This window comes from Apis cerana, linkage group LG1 (genome assembly GCF_029169275.1).
Source record: "Apis cerana isolate GH-2021 linkage group LG1, AcerK_1.0, whole genome shotgun sequence".
In the NCBI taxonomy this organism is placed as follows: domain Eukaryota; kingdom Metazoa; phylum Arthropoda; class Insecta; order Hymenoptera; family Apidae; genus Apis; species Apis cerana.
In genome coordinates, this window is record NC_083852.1 from 1,229,407 (window position 1) to 1,254,336 (window position 24,930).

General features: G+C 40.9%; 1 protein-coding gene and 1 long non-coding RNA gene across 4 annotated transcripts in view; both read left to right on the plus strand.

The window, feature by feature from the left end:
• The window catches only part of LOC108003952 (protein cortex-like), a 187,669-nt gene that overhangs the window by 123,966 nt on the left and 38,773 nt on the right, over positions 1-24,930 (plus strand). The window lies entirely within an intron of this gene.
• Positions 12,519-14,103, plus strand: LOC133665651 (uncharacterized). Of its 2 annotated transcripts, XR_009828783.1 has the most exons (3): positions 12,519-13,504; positions 13,582-13,713; positions 13,866-14,103. It is a non-coding gene; the product is annotated as an uncharacterized LOC133665651 (long non-coding RNA). The 2 variants fall into 2 exon arrangements; XR_009828782.1 differs by having other exon boundaries at positions 13,582-14,103.

Here is a 24,930-nt window from a genome sequence, read left to right on the forward strand (position 1 = left end):
ATACATTTTTCCATCCAAGCCGATAGTGTTCTTATCTCTGAGAAATGAATCGTGATTTAGCCGCTTAATAAATCAATTCGTTATTCGCTCAGGTGAATAAATTGCCTGGAAACTTTTATATATACGCGTATATATATATACAGGTATAACTACGTTCGAGGTATAATTTAAAATATCAAATATAATATATATCGTTGCGGATCGAAAAAATTTTACGGCTAATTGATAAAATAAAAAAAAAAAAAGGAAAAAATTTAATTTCACGATTCAAGGACTATAATATTACGAATCGTAACATCACAGAGGCAAGCACGGAATGAAATCGACTAGAAACTCGTTAGGGCATCGATGATGTACTCCCCTTCCTTCCACCTTCTTTTCCTACCACAGAATCCGCTTGCCATTTAAAAACCGACGTCTCGTTGGACCGCTGTTAATTACTCGTCGGTTAATTGCTCGGCCATAACTCGAGGCTTGCTTGTTGACCGGACGATTAATTAACAACGTACGCCTCGTTTTACCGCGGTAATAAGTCCCCAGCCCTTTTTTTTTTTTTAATTTCCAATCGTCAGATTGTCACACGATGATCGAGGAATCGAATCTCATCGACTAATGGAAGCCAAGCACACCGTAGTACACATACATACGTACATCAAAAAAGAGAGAAAAGAAAGGAAGAGACACGGTGAGAAGAGCGAACGAACGAAGGTAAAGGGGAGATTGGCAGTATCAAAGGTTTCCTGTTGGAAACGTACAAATGTGATTCGTGGACGAAAGATGGGAGAAAATAGTGTCGATGAGATAGAGTCAGTCAGAGTTGGATGGGAAGGAGGGGAGTCGAGATATCGTGGCTGCTCTAAGTGCTCCCCTTCGTTCGATCGTTTGCCAGCGTGGAGTATGAGATTACGCGTGTATGACAACCACTAGACTCTCTCGGCCCGTTATAAAATTTTACTCGCGGCGCTAGTCTTGTCCGGTTGCGTCGAATTAGCGATGGCCTCGAGACTGTTTTCAACCTCGTCGCACTCGTCCCCCTCCCCTCTTCTTTTTTTCTCTCGCGTTCGCTCTCTTGCTTCGTCTTGGATCCGCGCGAAAAGTGTTGTTTGTGACGTTGTTTTTAGAGAGTGGAGGTTACGTGTATTTTTGGGTCGAGTGAGCGATTTAAAAATTTCTTTAAGAAGATTTCTTAAGGGATTAAGTTTGAATAATATTTCAAGGATTTTTTTTAATTCGTTCGAAAAATTAAATGGAAATGGGCCGACAGGTGATACTCGACCGTTTCGCGAGGATACAAAGTTGCAGAACCAGTTAATATATCTTATCTTCTCACGTATTAATTTTGTCCCGAGACATTATATTTTCTTTTTCTCTCTCTCCTTCTTTTTTAATTAAATCGCCATAAATTCGAGTCCCATCAAATCAGACACGACGACGCCTTTCATCCTCGAATTTCACGCTACGTTCTACGATCATCCCCGTTCGATCCCCTCTTATCCCTTTTAATTTCAAATTCAAATTGTCCCTAAGCCTCTTTACTCTGTGCTTTTTTGTGCCGAACGAAGCACACGACCGAGCACAGTGACCCCATCTCGTTTCGTTTTCTTTTCTCGAAAAAATAAGCGACGCCCATCCGTCCATTCATCCGACCTCGGGATCCTCGTCCTCGTTCAATAGCGAGAATTCACCCGATTTATCCGATCGATTTGAAATTTTACCATGGTCCGTAAGAAAAAAAAAAGTAAAAAAAAAAAAAAAAAAAATAAGAAGATACAAACGCCAGAGCGTTAAAGCTTCCTTCCCCGCCCCCTCCCCTCTCCCCCCTTGTGGCTTAAAATTATTCAAGCGAGACGTATCGTGGTTGAACACGCGAGATACGAGTTAACTTCTGTGATACGCGACGCACGACAACGCGTGTTCTCCGCTTCTCTCGCGTTACATCACCTGTATATATATATACATATACTTCATATTTATTCGATCACGTCGCCCACTTCCCGTTTAAATCCTTAAACTGCCCACGAACGATCGTCACGAACACGTTAATGCAGAAATATCGGTACCGACGAATATCCAATCCGCACGGTACTGAAGCAAAGTTACGAATGTACTGCTCGAATACAAAAAAAAAAAAACACGTCCAATTGTGTTCTAATGTATTCTATAAATGATAAAAATTTCTTTTTTTCCTGGGCACAGTAGAGAAGAGAGCGCAGAAATTCGACATCTCAAATTTTCGATCTCGTAAATATTCGAAAAATCCTCACCAGTACTCTGCATTGTCTCTCTCGCGGGACACGAAGAGACGCGACGAGTCACGAGTCGGTCGGTCGGTAAGTAGAGCGAGAACGTGCGAGATTCCTCCTCTCCTCCTTTGATAAATTAGAGAGTCCGCGGTTCGTATACCGTCATTACGACGCCGACCACGTCGAGGGATTCACGGGCTCGAATTAATCTTAATAATCTTAAGAAAGGTTGGGAGCGTGTATTCGAGAAGGGAAGATTGATCGCGAGCGTGTTTAACGCGGGTAATGATATAGACGTTTCGGGAAAAGGGAAAAAATCGGAATTAAATTGGATCTGAAGGTAGGCGAGAGGAGTAGGAATGAATGAAGAAATTGATTCTGGGAATGGGAATGACGCGTCGATCGATCTCTCGCGGGGGGAGCGGAGGGAGAGAGAAAAAAGGAACGAAGTTACGTTACGAGGGATTGAATTTTGAATGTGCGCGTGCACACAGAGGGCGCGCGTCGTGTATCCTTCCATTAGTGGTGGTAGTGGTAGTATCTTCGAACTGTGATCAGACGTTAGGAAACGCGAAGTTGTTCGTACGTTCTCGATAACGGATCTCGGGAAGATTTACGAACCACTGTAGGCGATCCTTCTCTCTCTCTCTCTTCACTTCACGGGGGAGATTATGCAAACCGCGATGGCGACTCCGAATGAGGGACTCGGAGGGATGATTAAGTGGGGAGGATGGGAAAATTCCGAAGAATAATCGATAAGCCTCGATTCGATTGGAGTGAACGCGAATGGGAAGAGGTTCGAATAAAAGTTTTTTAATTATTTTCTACGCCAATTCGATCGATATGTTATAATATTACAATAATTCTTGTATCGTTGTCTGAAAAAAGTAAGCGAAGCGATTCGAATTTGTTTGGAGAAAAGGAAGGAACGACGCATCGCTTTACGAAAATTTAATAGTGGAACAAATTGATTCGATGAAATAATCTCGAATAACTCGAAATTTTTAAGTTACTTTTTTAAAAGGTTAATATTTCACGAATTTCGATTTCGAAGAAAGGAGTATAAAAGATACTCTCTTATAGAGTATCTTTTTGCCTTCTTTCGAAGTAATATTGCATTTGCATGTTAATTACAAAAATTGAGAAGAAAAGGAAAAAGTTTTGGAACACGTGGTTGCGAAGAACAAGAATTCTATAAATAAATGGAGGTTACAGTGAATCAGGTTTTGCCTGATAGCAAAAAAAAAAAACGGTATAAATTATTGAATAACAAAGAGAATTGAAATCAGAGAATGATCCGTAGAATCTTATAGTTTCAAGTTTATTTACGTAACGATTTACAGGTACAACTTATTCAATGAAACAATAGATATTTTATTCAATTATGATAAATTATACAATGGCGTCGTTAGTATTGTCGTTACATTCCTCTTATGCACACGAAAACAAACTGAATAACTTGTTTTTATGATTGCAAGTCGGTACAATTATTGCAGCAATATACATGTATCGAAGTCGTTCGAGATTTAATGTTCATCTGGCTTAACGTTATTGCCAGGTTGTCTCGTTAATTAACATTTCTGCTACCGTGTTCAACGCGCGTAGAACGCGAAATCCGCATATCGCCCAAATAAAATGAACTTAAATAATAATTTATTTCACGAATGAATCGAACGACAAGAATAAAATGTAAGTGGAAACGGTCGATTACTGTCAGACGTGCTGTCAACACGGTAGAAACTGTACATAGCAAGATATTTTTCTCTTTTCCTTTTAATATTTCAAATAAATTCTTTCTAACAAATCTCATCCACGTTTGCATTTCTAATATATATCGTAATAATTTACAGCTTTTCATCACTTGTTGCATCACTTGTCACTTGTCAATTTTTAGTTCAATAATTTTTTTGGATCGCAAGTAGATAAATCGTATCGTATCTAGAATTTTCATACTTTCGTGTAAATAAATAATTCTACCTATAAATCACAAACAGTAATAAATCTATCGGGCAAGTAACATTAAAATATTCGTAAGAAATTATTCGAACGAAATATGATTAATAAAATGTTTCGTAAGCGTCGAAGCTTGTACTTTCTTTGAATCAACTGCTCCTTTTAAAAAGATTAAAATTTTTCGTCAGCAATTAACTCGAAGCGAAAATTTCATTAATAAATCGTACCTACGAAACGCGAACAACATCGACGCTCGACAACAACCAGCAAGGGACATCAACGCGATATTACGAGTTTATGTACGATGAACTGGTTGTATCCTGTGTGAATAAGCGTAAGAAGCGTGGCGAATCGACGAAAAGTCGTTAATGTTGTCATTGGACCGGTTTCCAGGTTCGCAGGTTCGATCGAATTCGCGTTAAAAATATAGTCACCATATTATAAATTTCAATATTATAAATCGCGCGATAGAATGGAAAACGTTGGGAAACGCTGATGTTTTAATTTTCACATCATGCGGGAGGGATCGTTTCTAATAATGTAAATTATGGATAAATTATAGCTGTACAATTAAGGGTTTATCGAACCAGTTGCTAATAAAATGTGAAATATTTTGCGATCTCTGAGCTCTGGCGGCAATATTATTCGTCGACATCGAATTAACGTGTACAGTGAAGATTATTACAGAAAAAAAAATCGTTAAAACGAAACACAATTTCATCAAAAAAAGTATATTTATTTCGTAATTAAATTATTTTAGAAAAATCTGATTATCTTGACGATTTTAAATTGACATGCTTTATTCTAACCTCGAAACAATAATAAATTTTAACACATCATCTCTTCTCTCAGAATCTATTCTTCAACGACTTTATAATATCTCTGTTTTTCCCTATCGTGGCAAAAAGAATTTCTCAAGCAGTTGTAAACGTGAAACCAAACCTCGCATTACATGTAAAATTCTACACACAACTGCACAGCTTATATAGAAAATATACATAATAGCACAAACGTAAAGTCTCATTATATACTTTTTCCCTTACCTCTAATTTTCTCCATCTCCCTTTCTCGAGAGAAAAATCGTAACCATAATTCATTCCAGTTTTTCCAACGACGAATGAAACTTCTTTTCTATCAAATGGTAACCAATAAGATAAAACGAAAAAGAAGGAGGAAAGAAACCAATAGCATTCAAAGAGATTCTCCTCGATGGAGAACGAACCAGTCAGTTCGAACGTCGTTCTCGATATCGTTCAGCGTCGAACCGTGTGAAAAACGAGCGCCACGCGGAATATTACATTACCGGTTTGCCCTTGATCCATAAGCATCGCGCAACAAAGAAAAGAGGCGCGTCGCATTATACACTATGTAACGTCCATTTCTTTCGAACATGCGCCTCGTCAATTCGTCCGCGATAGTGCGTGATCAAGTCACGCCATATAAGCTTTCCACTGTCCGTATTACATTACGTATAGAGACGAAATGCCGCCACGTTGATACATCGCGAGAGGAAGAGAGCGTTTTGTTTTTGCCGTGCGACAGCCCAGTGTCGTTCGTCACGCCCGATCATGCGCAATGGATGCTACTGGTCGCTTGCAAATCGACGTGTCTGTAGTATGGCTTCGGTCCGATATAAATGGGAGGTTATCGATGGATTTACTCGCGAGTAATGGTGGGTTAAACGAATAATCGATCGAGACATACGCAGTGAAAATGGATGGAAGAATTGAAAATCGACAGGATTATGCGAAATATCGTTTGGCTTTGAATTCTCTTCGGGACAACCGATGGAAGTGATCGAGAGGTTAGGTTATGTGATTTTTCTTTGATCATCGATTATGTATGATATTTGGCGAGTAGATTCCGGTGATTCTTAATGAAAGTGTAATTAGTATGATCGTATTCAAAAATGCATAATAGCGAATTCCTCGATAACAAAAAGAAAAGAAAGTATTATAAAAGCGCAGCAATATTTTCCCACAGATCTATTACCAGAAGTTGAACCCGTACCCTTTCGGCAAAGGGGTAACTCGTGGAATCGATCGGATCTGAAAGGATCTCGGCTCGCTATCGATCGTATCCTTTTGCGAGTGGTGCACGCTGCACACGGCCAGTTTCGTATGCAACAGAAGCGGCTTCGTGTGTCAGCCACGTAGGGGGAAACGACATTGTCGACGGAGAGAGACGTTTCAATTTAAAAGCGGCCCATTGAATAAACATCCGATCTAATAGCCCCGCTCGATCTATAAATCCCTCCTTCTACAGGGCTCGAACGGCGATCCGCCGCGATTATATCGATACGTTTCGAGCACCGCGACGTTTATCGCGCGAAAGGCTGTGCTTTCACGTCCAACCAACGTCGCGTCGGCTCGCCCTTTAACGCGTTCCTTCTTTGTAAGCTTTCTTCCCCTTCTTTTCCTCTCGTCCGCTTCTTTCTTACCGACTCTTCACAGCGGAATCCTTGGTGAGGGATCGTCGAGTGCTTTGTGCGCGGTGAATATGGAATAGGTTTGCTTACTTTTTCGTCTCGTTTTAAGTGTAGATCAAGGCGTGGATTTATCCATCTCGACTAACATTAGCATTACTATAATACCACGAATATTTTTGAAACTAAGATCAAGCGAAGAGATATATAAACGTTGATATTGATAATATGGATCAAAATTCAACATGGTATACTCTAAACGTTTGCCAGATATTTGTTGTTAAAGTAAATTCCAACAAAGACTACTTTTCAACAACGTACGTATCTAAAAACAAACACGAATTCCTTCAAAATTAAATCCTGCATATCGAATAAATCTACCAAACCATCGTCTAGTTTTTCGATCCCTACCTTTATCATCCTTCCACTTTTTCGTTCGACGACCGTTCGTTACGATCGAGAGATCGAACCTCGTCGATTTCCAATGTTAAAGAGGCGTGCATTAACACAGCACGGATTCGATTCAACCGAGTTGCACCGAGTTCGTATCTAATTTCGCGTAAAAAATCCGCCTCGCATCCGGCCAATCGAAACAAAAATCCGACTCTGAATCCGCAACGAGCGTATGTGTAATCCTGATTGGCAATCTTCCAATCTTCTGCGCGGTGTCCACGGAATGGAAGGAAGGAAGGAAGGAAGGAAGGAGGAAAGAGAAGGGGAGAAGGAAGATAGAGAACGGTAGCGAAGAACCAACCGTCCATTGGCAACGATTGATTTATCTCGATTGCGTTTCCTTCGTCGTTCGAAGGGAAGGGATCGAACGTGGAAAGACACGGAGCCCATTCAGCTTTTTTTTTCGCGGTTCCAGTTCATTCTATGGTAAGAGGAACCTAGAACACTTGTAGATCGAGGATCTTCCTTTTTTTTTCTTTTTTTTTTTCTTTTTTTTTTTCTTATTCGAACGCGAGACGCGCTAACTACAAACCGGTAATCTAATTATCCCACCACTTGTATCGTTCGATCCTACCACGCGTCTGGCCGTGGCTAATTATCGTTATCGGTTATTTTATACGTCGATGATTAAAGAAATTACCCGTCTGATCTTTTTAGACGACCTCGTCGTTCTCTCGTTTTTCTCGTTTCGATTCGTTAACGATGGATCGTTGAAAAAGTTTGAAAAAAAAAATTTCGCTTTCCGCTGGATGGTGAAGGACAGAACGAAATCCGTTTAATGGATGCAACGTGACACGCGAAAACTCTGGTTGGAATTATTCATCAGGGGTACGTAGGTGATTCCATTAATGGAATTCGATTATCGTCCGTTGGACTGGCATCCTGAATAGGATCGTTGCTCTTGTGACGAGGACAGTGATGGAATTCGATCGATCGTGATGTTGCGAAAGAAGAAAAAAAAAAAAAACAAAAATCGAATGTATAAAATATATCAACAAAATTCTAATTAAAATTCTTTTCTACCTATATTTTTGAAACGCGTGCAATATTTGAAGCAATTTTGTTGAAATTGTCTCATAAATAATTATTAATCGATAGCTTCTTTCTAATATGTTTTAAAAATTGCATCAAACATTTGAATTTCAATAGTATGAATACTCGTAAAGAAAAAAAAAAATAACTCATCGATTAAAAAATTCTTCAAGCGAAATAAGGCAATTGAAATAACTCTGGTTCAAACGAATGTGTCACCATTTTCTTGTTAATTGATCGAATGTGAAGATCGAGAAAACGTATCGCAACGTATCGCTCCTTTCATTAGTGCATCTTAAAAGTGCATCCAACGTTTGAATTTCAAAAGAAAACACGCGAAAACACGAAACACCGAGTATCCGAGTAAAGAAAGAAAAAAGAAAAAAAAAAATAATTCATTCGGTTGAAAAATTCTTGGAAGCGGAATGAGGGGAACCGAAATGACTCTGGCTCTCGTACTCTAGACGAATGTGTCTCTGGAATATGGCAACAGGACCGATCGGACGATAGTCGGTGAAATCGATTTGCGGTCGAGCATCGTGGCTTCGCGTTGCCCGATGCCTGTCATTACTCTCTGTGTAAACATTCCAGCCTCGTGCTCCACGCTAAATTACCCGCTTGTCCCGTCTGTTTATCGACCGTCGATCTGCATTCGTTCCTTTAGAGCCGAGCGGAGGAATACGATCGGAATTCGACCGGGCACAGGTGGAGATTCGAATCTCCTAGAGACTTATCGCGCTATTTCTCCCTCCCCTCCCTCCACGCGTTTATCCCTCCCCTTCGCAACGTTTCGAGATTCGAAAGTATTTCAAACCAAGTTTTTCTTCCTCCCTCCTTCCTTCCTTCCTTCCTTCTCCTTTTCATAGATTTTATGGATATATATATATATGTGTGTGTGTGTGCGTTAAACGATCGAGTTTACAGTTTCTCGGAAGGAGGATAATTGCGGATCGCTTTTCATACGATCGTTATTCGTTGGGAATATGTCGTTCAACGTCTTATTATTTCGGTATTCTGTTATTTTTCTCCTCAAGAATGGAGGGGAAATAGAATAATAAATTGATCTTGAATTTTGATGGAGTTACAATTCGCGGGTGTAGCTAACGAGATGACTCAAGTCGGAAGAATTTTTGTTTCTCTCCTTTTTTAAATATTTCCTGCCACTGCACGAAGAGATTGCACGTTTACTAATTAAGGGATTCCATTGCAATTTAAGAATCCTTCCAATTCGGGAAGATATAAAGTTATAAAATATAGTTCCTCTTCCCTGTTAATTAACATCGAAGCGAAACCCATTTTTCTCGAAGCGAAAAAAGAAACGCGGTTAACGGCCATCCCGTAACGTCCAATTAGAACGTTCTTTCGACGCCTAAGCCGAATCGCCAACGGCGTAATAAATATACCGAATAAATTCTCGTTGAAACGATTCCTTCTTTTCATCCTTGCGACCCATCTGCTCAATTATAGGAGCAAAAACGACACTTGAAACAACTCCTTGATCCAGTCGCATCGTTCTTCCTATTTGCATCTCGCCACTTCTCGCCTTTTCCATCAACAAAAGTATTACGTACCTCACCATTGCTCGGACTATCGCCAGTCGACCGTCTGTCCGAATGTAAATAATCCCGTTTCGAATTTCGTCACGTGACTATAGCACGTAACGATGATTGGTCGGGGAATCGACGAAGTTCGTCGATAGTGGGGGAAGATACGCTCACGACAGGGGAAGAATATTCGATCGTTACTCGGTTGGTAAACGCGGCTGGGCTCACGTGGGTACCGTCAACAATTTAGCGAGCGGTTAACGAGCCGCTGTAATTAGCACTCGGTCTCTGACAGTAATGAAGTCATTCGTGGCCTTCCTCTGGAAGCGGCGTCGTGCGCGCGAAACCAGCTTCCCCCTCCATTACCGATAGCTCGATACCCGCAACGACGTCACTCCTCTTTTTATTATTGTCGTTATTTTTCGTCCTTGCGCGCTTGCGCTGCTGCGGCTGGCCGACCAACTATCCTCCGGGAGGCTTTGGAATCTCTCGATTTAAATTGGCGGCGAGAGAAATTGACGCGAGAAAGGTGAACGAGATCGTCCAAGGGGATCGCGAAGGACGCGTGTATCATCGATGATGAAGATGCTCGAGGTTTGAGGTTTTTCTACCTTGTAACTTGTTTTTCGATCCTCTTGCGCTCCCTCGATACGTGTAAATGAACGAAGGTAGAGTTTGATTCAGATATATTTGAGAATACGAATTGATGATAAAATTTATTAATTTGAAAGATAAGCTTGATCGATGTAACTGAACAAAGAAAAGCCTGGAAGATAGAATTTGATCCAGATATTATTTGAGAATTGGCGATGGAATTTATCGACTTGTGAATAACGATAACGTAAACTCGATCGATACAAATGAATAAAGGAAAGCTTGGAAGAGTGGAGTTTGATCTCGAGGTGTTGATATTTGAGAATTGGAGGATGTGAGCACATCAACTTGCGTGTCTTTGATCGTGAAGGATAACGTAAGGTCGATCGATGCAGATGAACGAAGAGAAGCTTCGAAGGTAGAGTTTGAAGGAATTGAATCTTTTGAATAACGTTAAAACTGCATTTGACATAACGAGTCGACAAATACCGTGACGAATTTCTAGATGATCTTTGAAAAACGAACATATAAAATTTGAAAGGTGAAAGTGTAGAAGAATTTCGAACAAGGAATATCAAAGGAAAAGGTCAACTCGTCCCGTCGAACCTGTATATACCCGGTCGTTCCGAAGTAACCGCTACATTTAATAATTTTAGATTACGAATAAACTTATTTCGACATCAAATGATCGATTTAAATAATCGCAGAGCCAAAGTTATACGTGAATCATCTATAACAACCACGAATAAATGTTAAAACAAAACTTGACTTTACTCGAAATTTTCTTTAACTAACAATATCGATTAAAATTAAAATTCCTCGGCGGCGCGCGATATCGGACGATTCTCCTCGTGGAAACGGATAATTATCGGTGCTGCGTCGGGTCGAGGGCCACCACCGCGCGAATCTCTCGCGCCACAGCTCATAATTCCTCGTAAGAAGACGTTAATACGACGAGGCGTAAGGTTATTAACTCGACGCCCACGCGAGCCTCTGCACTTTTCCCTTCGCTCGATTCTCCGTTTCGTACGCGAACACCCCCGCAATCATTCAAATTCCAAGCTTTCACTCGTTGGAACGTTACGTTGCAAACCTGTTGTAACGCTTTGGAAAAGAAGGAAAATAATGGCTCGGCTCATCGAGTTTTGGAATTAATTAAAATTCCATTTCGAGGAGAAGAGAGTCAAGTCCTGAATTCTTTCGAACCCGGATGGAAATCGCGTTTTCCTCGTTGATTGACTTTGAAACGTCGATGGAAGCGGTTTACAACTCGCGGTTCACTGTTGTGATAAAGTAGCCGGCCGATGCGATGCTAGCAATGTCGGCTGGGTCGGTGACGAGACAGCGGGAAACGTCGTTGTTGCCTAGTTCGGTTCAACTTCTTCTTCCTGCGGTTTTGCTTGTTTGAGGGATCCTCGGTGGATTTATATTGGGGATAGTTGGATTCTTCTTTGTGCGTTTAGGAACGCGGAGGAATGCTCCCGCCTGAGATATTGGCGAGCGGGTGTAATTCGTTTTCCCTTCAACTTGGCTCGCGTTTAACTTGATGCTCGGCCGGAATGCGTTTCGCGTAACAATTGTGAAGAAAAAAAGAGATAAGATTCTGCGTTTCGCGAAAAAATTCTTGAATTTAACTCGTACAGAGCTTGAAAGAATATTGGATAAATTGTGCCTCCCTCTAACATATGTATAATTTTATTTCAACAGTGTTTTCGAAACAATTGTGAAAAAAAGATTCTGTGACAATAAGAAACAAAATTCTTGAATTTAATTCTCCTCCAGAGTTTGAAAGAATATTGGATAAATTGTGCCTCCCTCTAACATGTATAATTTTATTTCAACAGTGTTTTCGAAACAATTGTGAAAAAAAGGTAAGATTCTGCGACAATAAGAAACAAAATTCTTGAATTTAATCTTTTTTATTTTTAATTTTACAGAGCTTGAAAGAATATTGGATAAATTGTGCCTTCCTCTAACATGTATAATTTTTTATTTCAACAGTGTTTTCGAAACAATTGTGAAAAAAAGGTAAGACAATAAGAAACAAAATTCTTGAATTTAATTCTCCTCCAGAGTTTGAAAGAATATTGGATAAATTGTGCCTTCCTCTAACATGTATAATTTTTTATTTCAACAGTGTTTTCGAAACAATTGTGAAAAAAAGGTAAGATTCTGCGACAATAAGAAACAAAATTCTTGAATTTAACTCGTACAGAGCTTGAAAGGATATTGGATAAATCGTTGTGCCTCCCTCTAATATAATTTTGATGTATAATTTTATTTCAACGGCATTCTGAAACAATTGTGAAAAAAAGGTAAGATTCTGCGACAATAAGAAACAAAATTCTTGAATTTAATCTTATTTCAACGTTCTCGAAACAATTGTGAAAAAAAGATGAACTTGATATTCTTCAACTTAATTCCTCGAGAGTTTGAAAAGATAAATGGACGAGTTGTGTATGCTCTCTCTAGCGCGTATAATCAACGACGCTTCGTGAAGAAATCGTACTTCAATGGCGTTTCAATGGAATGTATTTCGCGCGTAACAATTGTGAAAAAAAAAAAGAAACTCGAAAGAATAAATGAACGAGTTGTGTATACTTCTTCTAACTTGTGTACAATCGACGAGGATTCGCGAAGAAATTTTATTTGACGGGCGAGAAATTCCATTTTTCGCCGTGTCGTTTATTATAACGCGTGTAAACTTTCACGGTATCCGGTTATAAACCGTAACTCGCTCATCCAGAGATCAGGAGCTCTTCTTTCCCTCCTAATTGAAAGTTACACCCGAGTCTAGATACATTTTCCAGCGGACAAGATAATCGCGTCGCATCCGACACATTCGTATTCCTCTCCCTTCGATTCTACATCTCGTTACAATGTTCCCGATAACGCATCTGGGGGAATCTTAATTACAGGCTCGTTAGTGCGCGTGCGCTGCGCGGCTGTTGCCTTCGTTGAAATACACGCGATCCCGGCCGCTCGATTAAACTCGTTAGTTTCGCGAAAATTTCCTCGCGAGCGACAACAGCTCGTTCGTTAGACCAGCGTTTCTCAATCTGTCCGGGTTCAATTGAATTTATAACTAAACGGAGGACGAACAGTGGATTACGGTATAGATAGAGCAATGAATTTTCTACTGGTGCTCCCTCTTCCCCGCTGCGAGTGCGCTCGAATACGCGGTTCTGGTTTTGCTATTCGAGATGGTCCGCTATCTTTTCCCAACATTTCTCGGAAAAGTATCTCGCAAGGAATGAATGGTAAATCAAGAAATATTTTTGTATGCAGAATATGCAGAGAAATTAATTCTATGTTAAGTTTTATCATTATTTTTCAGAAAAATTTCCAAATAAATAATAGATTAATTAGAATATTGTTATATATATAGATAAAGAAATGATTTTCTATTCTTCTATGCTGTGACGCCTTAAGTTTTATCATTGCCAATATTTTTCAGGAAAATTCGCAGGTAAACAATGGATTAACAGTAGACATATATAGAAAAATTCGCAAATAAATAATAAATTAATTAAAATATTGTTATATATACAGATAAAGAAATAATTTTCTATCCTTCTATGCTGTGACGCCTTAAGTTTCATCATTGCCAATATTTTTCAGAAAAATTCACAGATAAACAGTGGATTAAGAGACATTATTATATATTGTTATATAAAGACATGAATTTTCTACCCTTCTATGCTGTGATGCGTTAAGTTTTATCATTGCCAATATTTTTTCAGAAAAATTCACAGATAAACAATGGATTAACAGTAGATATATATAGAAAAATTCGCAAATAAATAACAGATTAATTAGAATATTGTTACATATACAGATAAAGAAATTAATTTTCTACCCTTCTATGCTGTAACGCCTTAAGTTTTATCTTTGCCAATATTTTTCAGAAAAATTCACAGATAAACAATGGATTAAGAGACATTGTTATGTTGTTATGTATAGATAAATGAATTTTACGTTTCTCCAATGAGTTAAGTTTTATCATTCCCAATATTTTTCAGTAAACAGTGGATTGACAGTGAACATTGTTATATATAGATAAAGAAATGAATTTTCTACGCTTCTCTGCTGCGATATATAAAACTTCATCATTCAAGATGGCCGTTTCCCGATATTTCTCCATGCTAAAAATTTTTATCGCGCATTCGAGTTTAAAGTAAATCCAATGACGTGTAAAGTAAACTGCGAAGAAAAAGAGGAAAAACCAGCGATCTAACGTTTATAAAAATTCATACGACGATTCTCAAATTTTCAAAAGATTTCCCCTTTCGTTTCGATCCGCCAAATTTTTTCTACCAGAGTAATTTTCTACTCTTTTGCAAAAATTACAACGAAAAAATGGAGAAACATAAGCGATCCTTCTCGAACCGTATCACGAATAAATCTCGAGTCGAGTTTAATGGGGCATCAGCATTCTATGCTGTTTATATTTCATCCGAGATTATTTCCACGACGTACAACGATCTTTAACGACCGCGAAAATTAACCGCAATTAATTTTACACCTTTGTAATGGGGAGCGATCGGATCGGCTCGAGATTTGTATTTGATGCTAATTTAATACGCGATCTAATCCCCGATTAATCTTTGAGACGCGTTTAATCGACGCGTTTTAATTTCGTTCCCTGTTTAAATCTGCTCGAAAGAGAGGAGCAAGCATATCCGGTGACAAGGAGGTGGTTTCAGCGCTCTTTCTCAGGATGTTACCTCGAAAATAAAAATATTAGATTAAACCGATCTCGGGCTGGCAAAGAAATCGAGAAGAAGCTCGAAAATATCAATTATCCATAAACGTAGAAACGATAATTACGTAGAACCTGATATTACGGCTTAATTCCACACTCTTTGCTCCCTTGAAAGGCTGTAATTTCTTAGGCGTAAAGATAGAAGTAATTATAGGAGTGGAAGAAAATTACGTGTGCGACAGTTAAGAAATATGCATGCCTATATATTCGTTATATTAATTAACCCAAGGTATATAAAAAGAAAAGAAAAATAATCGATGCTCTTTTTCAATCACTCCAATAATCCAATAACAACAACGGATCCATTTACCTCTAATTCGAAGAATTAGAATTCACGAGACGATCGATAAATTCCTGAACGAAAAAGCCTTTTTGAGGCATCGTCTTGGCGAGCGTTTATCCCAGTGGAACACGGATAGATGGAAAAAACGCGTTTGTTATTTCCCTCCTTCACGCGATATCGTGTTACCACCTCCGTTTTAAACGAGTTTGAATTCACAAGAACCGGCGCGCGGATCGTTCAATTTCTCCCGAACGGAACACCATTTCCCCTACGATGCATCATCCTCCGGGACAGCGTTTCGCTTCTTCTGCAACTCTCCTCTCCCCCCTCGGCCGTGCACGCTGCAGTCGCCACACGTCTCCGCGAGCGGCGCGAGAATTAATCGCCAGCAATAATTTTCAACGCGTGGGCGGCCATGAAAAACGAGAAACGGTGGATCGCCAATATTTCCGTTTCGAGGTTAACTAGCTTTCCATTATTTCCAATTATTCTTTCTTTCTTTCTTTTTCTTTCGTAAATTTTTGGACCAATTTCCAAAGATTTTCTACATTTCAGATTCTTTCCTTTTCAAATGCATCGCGTTTGAGAGGGTATTTTCTAGGTCAGTTCTTTCTTTTCCCATAACACGTGTTTATAAATCTTGACGACTCGAGGAGTATTTAATTTTCCAGATATCTCTTTCGTTAATTTCGTAACATTATTTACGAGCCTTGAGAAAAATTTCCTTGCGAAACTGAAGGAATATCGAACTCTCTGGATCGAACTTTTTTTTCCAAGATATCTCTTATCAACTATTTATGATAACCACGACAAAAATTTCTTCGCGCGAAACTCGAGGAATGTTGAATATTTTTCCAAGATTTCACTTTCGTTAATTTCTCATCCGCTATTTATGAATCTTATTCACAAACGATAATTTCCAAAATATCTCTTCCACTAATTTCCATAGCAAAAATCGTAGATAGATTTCCCTTTTTGGACCCAACGTAATATTCCAAACGTGCTTTCCACGCGTTATCGGCGTTTTTCCACGTTTGGACCGCCGTGGGCGAGGGATGTTGTCGCCTCGATCGCGATCGATAAATCGGATCGCTCATTCATGTTTGACCGCGCACGGATTCGTCCCTTTCCGCTGGATTCCTTCCGCCGACACGGCCGCCTCTAATCGGCAACGATCTCGCCGATCGATCTCGCCGATCCATCGTGTCTCACCGCGAGGAACATAATTATCGGCCGGCCGAGATAAGGATGAGATCGGTACTAATCGTGGATCGTATCGCGGAAACAAGAAAAAAGAAAAAACGATTCTTCCCATTTTCCAAATCCTTCCAAGCGTGACCGTTCATCACCCGAGTTGACGACTTCATCGAGATTTAAAGAAAAGTTGGAAAATTCCCTTAAAGAAGTCATGGACCGAAACTTGTATTGTACTTGTTAAATTAATCGTTTCTTCAAAAATTCAACTATGAATACGTATATATATACGTATTTAATTCTTGCACGAAAGTCGATCGTATCTCTTCTCTCCCTCTTTTTCGACGAGGATAAATACCCTCCCCGATTATCGTTCTTCTTAACGCAACGCGTAAGCAATAAAGTTCGATCGGCGAGCCGTGAGAAAAGAAAATCCTGCTCGCGGTAGTAGTCATCCTGGACGCTTTAATCTCTCGAGATAACAATCCAACTTCCATCGAATGGGCGGTATATCGTGGCCCGATATTCGCGGCGAGGACGATTCGAGATCGGCGCGATACAGCGAGATTGGCAACGAGGGATAAAGGCGGTGAGAGGGAGAGATAAAAGCCGAGTGATAAAATATATATATACGCAGATACGTATCGGGGGGGAAAGCGATCGGCGTTTAATTAAAATCGAGAAAATTCTTCTCCGCGAAAAAAGAATTATTATCTCGTTCGAATAATAAACGTCGAACCGAGGAAGTCGAATCGAACGAAAATGGAGGAGGAGAAAACTCGATCCTCGAGGAGGAGGCGAAGTGATGAAGTCTAGGGAACAGAGAAAAAGCGTGTGATACCCGAGAACTCTTACGGAATTAAGCGGATGGGATGAAAAAAGGAAAGCCAAGGGGGAGTGGTGTAAGTAAACCGCAAAAAAGGGGGAAAAGAAATAAGAGAAAAGAGAGAACGTATTCAAGAGTGTTTAAAGAAAAGGGACGAGAGAACGAAGTAAGAGATTACAAAAGTTAAGGCAATTTACCGGTAAAGAGATAAAGGAGAAAAGATCCGACGATCGAAGAGACACACGTGTATATACACATATACGCGTATACGTATATACACGCAACTTCGTTTAAAGGAACCTTCCCCCCACTCCGTTAGAAAAACACTCTCAAAAGGACCGCCTCCGATATTCACTCGCCCCATAAAACACGTTTTCCCCTACTGAAATGTACCGTTAATACCAAGGACACAGTACAGAGAGAGAGAGAGAGAGAACGGAGGGGGAGAAGAAGAGAGGGCAGTACGAAATAGAAGTACCCGGGGAGCGAGACTTGGCAAATCGTGAATAGAAGAAAGAGAGGCTGCATTACCCCCTCTCCGAAGGATGCGCCCGCGTCACTTCGCATCGCCGCTCGCGAAACGATGAATGAGACGAAACGAAACGAAAACGAAATGAAACGAAAAAGGAAAGAGGAAGAAAGAAAGAGAGAAAGAGAAAGAAAAAGGAAAAGAAGAGTGTGAAAAAAAGAGGAAGAGGAGCTGGGATGAAGAAGAACTAGGGGAAAAAAGAAGAGGGAGAGAGAGAGAGAAGAACGGGTCTCGGAAGAGGAGGAAGAGGGAGAGCGTGGAACAAAGACGAGGAGGGCCTTGGATGGAGAAGGAGACGAATGCGAGAGAAGAAGTCGGTGGTGGAAAAGGAAGGAAGAGGGAGGAAGGGATCGCGCGTAGGCCCGGTCTCTCCCGGGGTGAACGCACGATTATGTGATCACTCGAGGATGCACTGGTTCTTTTTATCCTTCCCTCTCGCGAAACTAGTTTACACCGAGAGCGGAGGAGAGGGGAGGAGAGGTGGGGAGGGGAGCCCGTGGCCGGAAAGAAGAGGAGAGCGAAGGGAGGAGAGAAGGCAAGGATCTCTCTCTGTGTCGACAGCCGATCTGATTGGATTTATCAGAGGCAAATGCGTTCGGCCGAGGCCGTGTAACCCTTTTTTCACCTTGCCGAGATTAAATCGAATGCCCTCGAGGGCCCCTCTTTCTCTCCCTCTTTCTCTCTCTCTCTCCTCGAGGAAAGGATTAGGAGAGTACACGGATTATCGACACGAGGCGCACCGCGTTTCATAATCAGCCTTTAAACGTCCGCGGAGAAACTCGATTATCGATCCGATCGACGATTTCTTCGAAACGCAGAATCTAATATCGAAAGACACAACACTGTGTTCAACGTTACCTTTTAAACACGATCCCCCGGTGTCGAGGGATGTATTTAATAATTTTCGAATCGTACTTTTTTTTTTGGAGAGGAAGATGTCGATATATCGATTCCCTATGCTCTGGATGGACGAATCCGCTGCGAACCGCGAGGGAAATATCCTAAAGGTCGAATTCGAACGTGTTCTCGAGGGCCGGAATGTTTGCGTTTCTCACGCTATCGCGAATAGTTTCCACGAATGAGGCAAAGGATTCGTGGGTATGTAATTCAATGTTTCGTTTTCTGAAAAGTGAGCCGCCCCTTCGAGGAATGAGTTTTTGCCAAACAAGCCGAGTAATGAGCGCGTATTGCCAACTCCGTCGGACCCGCTGACCTCCCTCCTCGTTTCGAGCCAACCGGGTAATTTTTAAATCGTGGATCATAAGTACACGGTTCGAAACACGAGCAATATCGTTTAAAACGTACGATTTTTTAGTGAAATTCTAAATTTTACTAAAAAAATCGGACGATTTTATCAAACACATCTATTGATCCTTCTTATCGAGAATTTTACAAAATTTTTCGAATTTGTACAATCAATATGTGTATGCAACTATTTAAATTTAATTCACGGAGAGGATCAACTTAAAATTCATATGAAATATATTTTTGATAAACAAACGAATAATATATTTGCCGAGTTTTTTTTTATATTTATTTATATTTATTTATCTTTTTTCACCAAAATGAAACAACGAGTCGTTTCACGCGATCACGAACACTCGAATTCGACAAATTCAATCTCGTAGCGATTTCTCGAATTGTTATTCGCCTTTCTTTCGTCTTCGTCACTTTCAACTCTGGTTTCCAGAACGTGGCGCATCTTTAACGTCCAAATTGTCGGAACGAAATTTTGAAAACCAGTTTTAACACTGGCGATACACCTTCTCCGTAGACTTTCGCGTAACTTTTTTCTTGCCTGAACAGTATTTCTTACCTCTTCGAAAATAAATATGCCGAAAATATTCCTTTCGGTCTCGCACCTTTGTTATTACGCACGAAAAACAACCACACAGAATCGAACGAATTTCTCTTATAAATTAAACCACGAAATGCCAACTCTCAAAATACATGACAACACACGATTTAGAACGAAGTTGGCTGGATAACCACGTTCCATCAGCGACGCCCGTGTGAAGAAACGAAATTACTTTCCGAGCAACCCAATAATTTCCACTCTAGAACGAAGTTGGCTGAATAACCGTTCGACCAGCGACACTCGTGTGAAAAAACGAAATTACTTTCCGAGCGTGTACATTTTATTACTAATTTAAATCGTTATTTCTATATTTCTTAAATTTAAATACATCTTTATATATATAAAATAAAACTTAATAAATCTTCTTAATAAATACTTTACGAAACATTGAATATTTTCTAAATTATACAATAACATCCTTATAACGTTAAAAATAATAAACTTATTTCTATCTTAAATCCATGGCACACGATGCACGCCACGAACAATCGAAGAGAGAACGTTGCGGAGAAATCCTCGAAATCCTCAAGAGACCCGAGGAGCGCAATTTCAGGCGTTCAACGTTGAAATCGGGAACGAAACGGTGTGCTCGTCTAACGGATTTTCTCCGTTGCCGACGTAACGGCGTTTAATCAGGACGTTCGAAATTACGAATCGCTGTTTGATTACGTAGGAGATGTGACTGATCCGCAATTACTTTATTCCACGAAGAGTGGAAAGAGAGTGAATAGGAGACTTTTATCGAGACAGAGGGCGGGAATTGTTGGCTCCAATCGAAGGAACGTCGTAAAATCGCAAAATTGGAAGCGGTTGGAAGCGAGTTGGTGAAGGGGGGTGGATCGGAAGGACGAGTCCGCGAAACTGGTCCGTCCAAGTTTTTCCACTTCGCCGAGGATACGTACACGTGCTTCTTTCGAAACTTCCACTTCGTTGGATTTTTAAAATAACCGGTATCCCGGCTTTTTTTAAGGCGAAACTTTCTTCTTCGTCGCTAATTAATCGTAGCTTTTACGCGTGGCGAGATTACGCGTGGAGAATCGTCTCGAATTCGAATCCGATCCCCCCTCCCCTTTCTTTCTTCTCTCCTCGCCCGTCGTTTTTCGAACCAGACGCGCGAGAAACACAGAGGCCCGGAACGTGGTAACAGGTAATTCCATTAGAATACGTTGGAGACTGAAAGGAGAGAAGACGAAGACGAGAGAGAGAGAGAGAGAGAAAGAGAAGAAAGAAGAAGAAGAAGGAACCGCATACTGGCGGGGAGAAGACGGGGGGAGGGGAGAAAAAAGGATGGAGGCACCCCCTGGGGAGCCGAGAAGCCACCCAAGAAGCAAACTCTCCGATAACTTGTAGGACATACCGCGGCTTTGCTATTCAAGCTTCGCCAAGTAATACCATAAATATTCCTAGCCGTATGCCGGGGATCCATGCTGCCGCGGAGAGCTCGATATGCGACGGGCAAAGAGAGAACGATGGACGATGGAAGGAAGGATGCGGCCGGCGGGCAGGGATGGAAGCGGATTCCTCCTCCTCCTCCTCCTCCTCCTCCTTTGCCGGGGATACGAATTATGCAACCAAGCTTTTTCACCCGATCGCGAAACGAGGATACCGACGTTCGCAAAATATATTTATGGGATGAAATATGGCGAAGGGGGCAGTCGAAGCGAAATATACCGAGTTTCGAAACTCGAGCGGCAAACGCTGCGCTCTTGTCCCTCCCCCCTCCCCTCCCCCTTCACTCCGCTCTTGAAACCCAATTTCCCAATTTCCTCTCCCTTTCTTTCGTGTGCGACTCGAGCAAGAGAAAGAAGAGCAATTCGTAAAATTTTTGATTCTCCTTCGACCCGAATTTTTAGAGTTCGATATTCCAAGATTTAAAGGAGATGGTTGGCTTTAATTGAAGGAAATAATTGCACCCGACCCCCGATCCGTAACGGTGCATCGAGGAGGAGAGGCGTGTCTTTATCCAGGAATAGGTGTGCGCGTGCACTCTCGCGTTTCGACCTTTCGGAAGGGGGGACGCGATTTAGGATACAGACGATGCTTTCCAAGTACCGTTTACCGTTCATTATTATTATCATTCGAACATTATTGGTTCTAATCGGAATTTCAAGCGTTTCCCCTCTTTAGAGAATGACGACGTCAACGAAAAAGCGATCTCCGCCTTCGTCGAGCGTCCACGACGCGAACGATTTACTATTTCATTGAAACGACGATCAAGATCTGTCGATCGTGCGGACAGCTTGCCTTTTTTTCCGCGTAATTACAATCCAATTAGCAAATGCTCAAACGGAGGAGTCGAGGAGGATGATCCTCGACTTAATTTCCATTTCCTGTTATTCTTCAATATTTCTTAAACCCTATATCATTAACGTGCAATTATTCTCCTCGAAAGGAGAGAGAAGAGTGATTCCACTCCTTTAAATTTCTTACGACCCCTCCTTCTTTGATTAAAACGCGATCCATTAAATCCCGGATAAACTGTAACCTCCGCCGAGAAAGAAAAAGGGGGAGGAAGAAGAAGAAGAGGACTTCCTCGTTAAAAGAGAGAGAGAGAGACGGATCCGTCGATCACGGATGAGCGCGGACAATTTTTCCCCTCGGAGGAGGAAAGAAAAATAGTGGGAGGGAAAAAGAGATCCGTTTCTTGCCCTCGCTTTTTCTACGCGATTACGATTTCACGCGATGGAAATTGCCTTCCCCACCACGGGAGGAGGCAAGGTTTTGTCGCGTTTCGGCTATTCTCTCGCTCGAAAGAGAGCTGGCTGCCACGGTTTCACCGTGAAATCACGACTCGGTTCCGGGTTTACTTGGCGCGTTACGTGCATCGTACGTACGTATCCGCGAGTTTTATTCCCGATCGAGGATAGAAAGGAGAAAGGGAGAGGGGGGAGGAATCGTCACGTTCGGGTTTTTATTCAATGAAGTCGTTTAGAACGGAGGAGACGCGTCCTTACTCGCGGTTTTTAATTTCTTTCTCTCTCTCTCTCTCTCATTAATTAATTGCCTCGCGTCCCCTTGGCGAGGCCTCTTCTTCACGATCGTTCCATTCTTCTTCCGATCGCTGCTCGGGAATTGGCAGTGTTTTTCGAAAAGTTTCAATCGAGTTTTTGAATGATGAAAATCGTAATTGAATCATAACGAAATTTTCATCTCATTTATTTATAACGGTGTTCGGGATTATTAGACGAAAAATTGGTATATTATGCGGTATTTCGAGATGGAGAGTTGACGCATCGAGAGGAGAGATGGAATGAAAAATGAAGCGAATAAGCTTTGGTCACGCACGCGCGAAGAGAACGAAATCGCGGAATAATCTTAACGATTGCGAAACTGTAAAACAAATTTCATCAACATTCTCCAGCAACACTTTCACATTCCCCTCCCCCCTATAATAAAATGTCAAACTTCGCTTAGCAACTACAATCGCCTAACGATCCCAAACGAACGAATTCCTCCCTGCCCTCTGCTGGATAATACAGTCTCTTTCCTTTGAATTTGAATTTTCAAAAAAGAAACGCTTGCTTAATGAACAATCTTTCGGACAGCTCCCCGAATAATCAGCAGATGATCGAATTGATTCTCCTCTCCTTCGTTTCTACGTTAGAAATACTTCGAACACGATAATGATATATCGAGATTAATTAATAACTCACCGGATCCCTTTTCACGCGAATTTGCGGAGGAAAAGTTGGATGGAGGAAAAGAGAGAAGAAAAAAGAAATCGTAGAACCGCGCGTCATCGAGGCTTCGAGAACGCACGGTAGGAAAACCGAGAGATATTTATCTGTGCGTGGTTCGACCGGTGTCGAAGCCCTGTCGACCCGTTCAATTTACAACAATTACAAAGCACAATGCAACGAAGCGGCCGTTCCGTTCACCGTTCCGTCGGATATTGGCCTCTTCCATTACGGTAAGAGCGCTTTAATCGTCCAGATTAACCGCAGCTTTTTTTCCAACCGTCCACCGCTCTCTATCACCGCCTTCCTTTGTACGGAAGAAGGAGAAGGAGGAAGAAGAAAAAATCGATACTCTCGATACACGCGTTGGACGAGAGCCAATTTTACGGAACAATCGTCGGTTGGTAAACGAGTGTTAAAACGCATTTTTACCGATCGTGTAATTACCGACCCGGTAACGCTACTATTTTAGAAACGTTAAAGTAATTTCTACACCGTTAATTAACGCGACTGAAGGGACTCGTTGGAGGATATTAACATTCGTTGAGCGTTATATTTCGAGCAAAGTCAATCAAGATATGCTATATTTCTCCTCCTGGATGCAATTTCCAAAAAAGAATTGTATCACAATTGAAGCAAAATGACGGATAGGCAAGGGATTTACAACGAGTCGTTACGAACGAGAGAAAAACGCTAGGGCTTGGAAGATTTCGAAGAGAGAGTTATTCGGATCACCCTGTGAATGGAGACGAAATAGCGGCGGAAGGTATAATAGGTATATAGGCGAAGTACGCTCGTCGCGCAGCCGACAGGTACTTATTGATGGAGATAAGCCGATCGGTGCGTTGTTGCCTCACCGCGGCCGAGGTAAATAAGGAGTGGGCCCAGCATGAGGCCCGGCCGATCGTGGCCTGGTCCGCCTAACAGGGGTTAGGTCGCCTCATAATCGTTGCCTCGCCGTGTCGCGATTAAGCAACGCCAATTATCGATCGTTGTCGCTTCGCTCGATTAATCAGATTATTCCTCTCGCCCTCCCTTTCATCGATCCTCGAGTATTCTTATACGAATTTTCTCCCCGATATCGATTTCTATCTCTGGCAAAATTTTTGAATCTCTCGCGATTCGGATTCGATTCGAGTTGTTTGGATTCGCGAATTTTAAAATGCGAGCGAAGAGTTAGAGTATTCTATACTTAAGTTGTATAATTTTGATCTCTTGCGTGAATTAAAATGCAGTCCTTTGACTTTTGAGAGTTTTTGAAAATTTGTGAATTTTGAATAAGTGGACGAGTATTGGTTTTTATATAGAGTTAAAAGGAGATTAAATGGAATCGTTTGTGAATTTTAGAAAGTAAATGGAGAATTAGACGAATTAGAGTTTTCTATATATTATTATAATTTTGATTTTTTTCGAGTGTAAATTAAAACAAAGTTCTCTGTGAATTTTAAAAAATAAGTGGACGAGTATTGGTTTTTATATAGAATTAAACGGAATCGTTTGTGAATTTTAAAAAATAAATGGACAAGTATTATTTTTATGTAGAATTAAACGGAA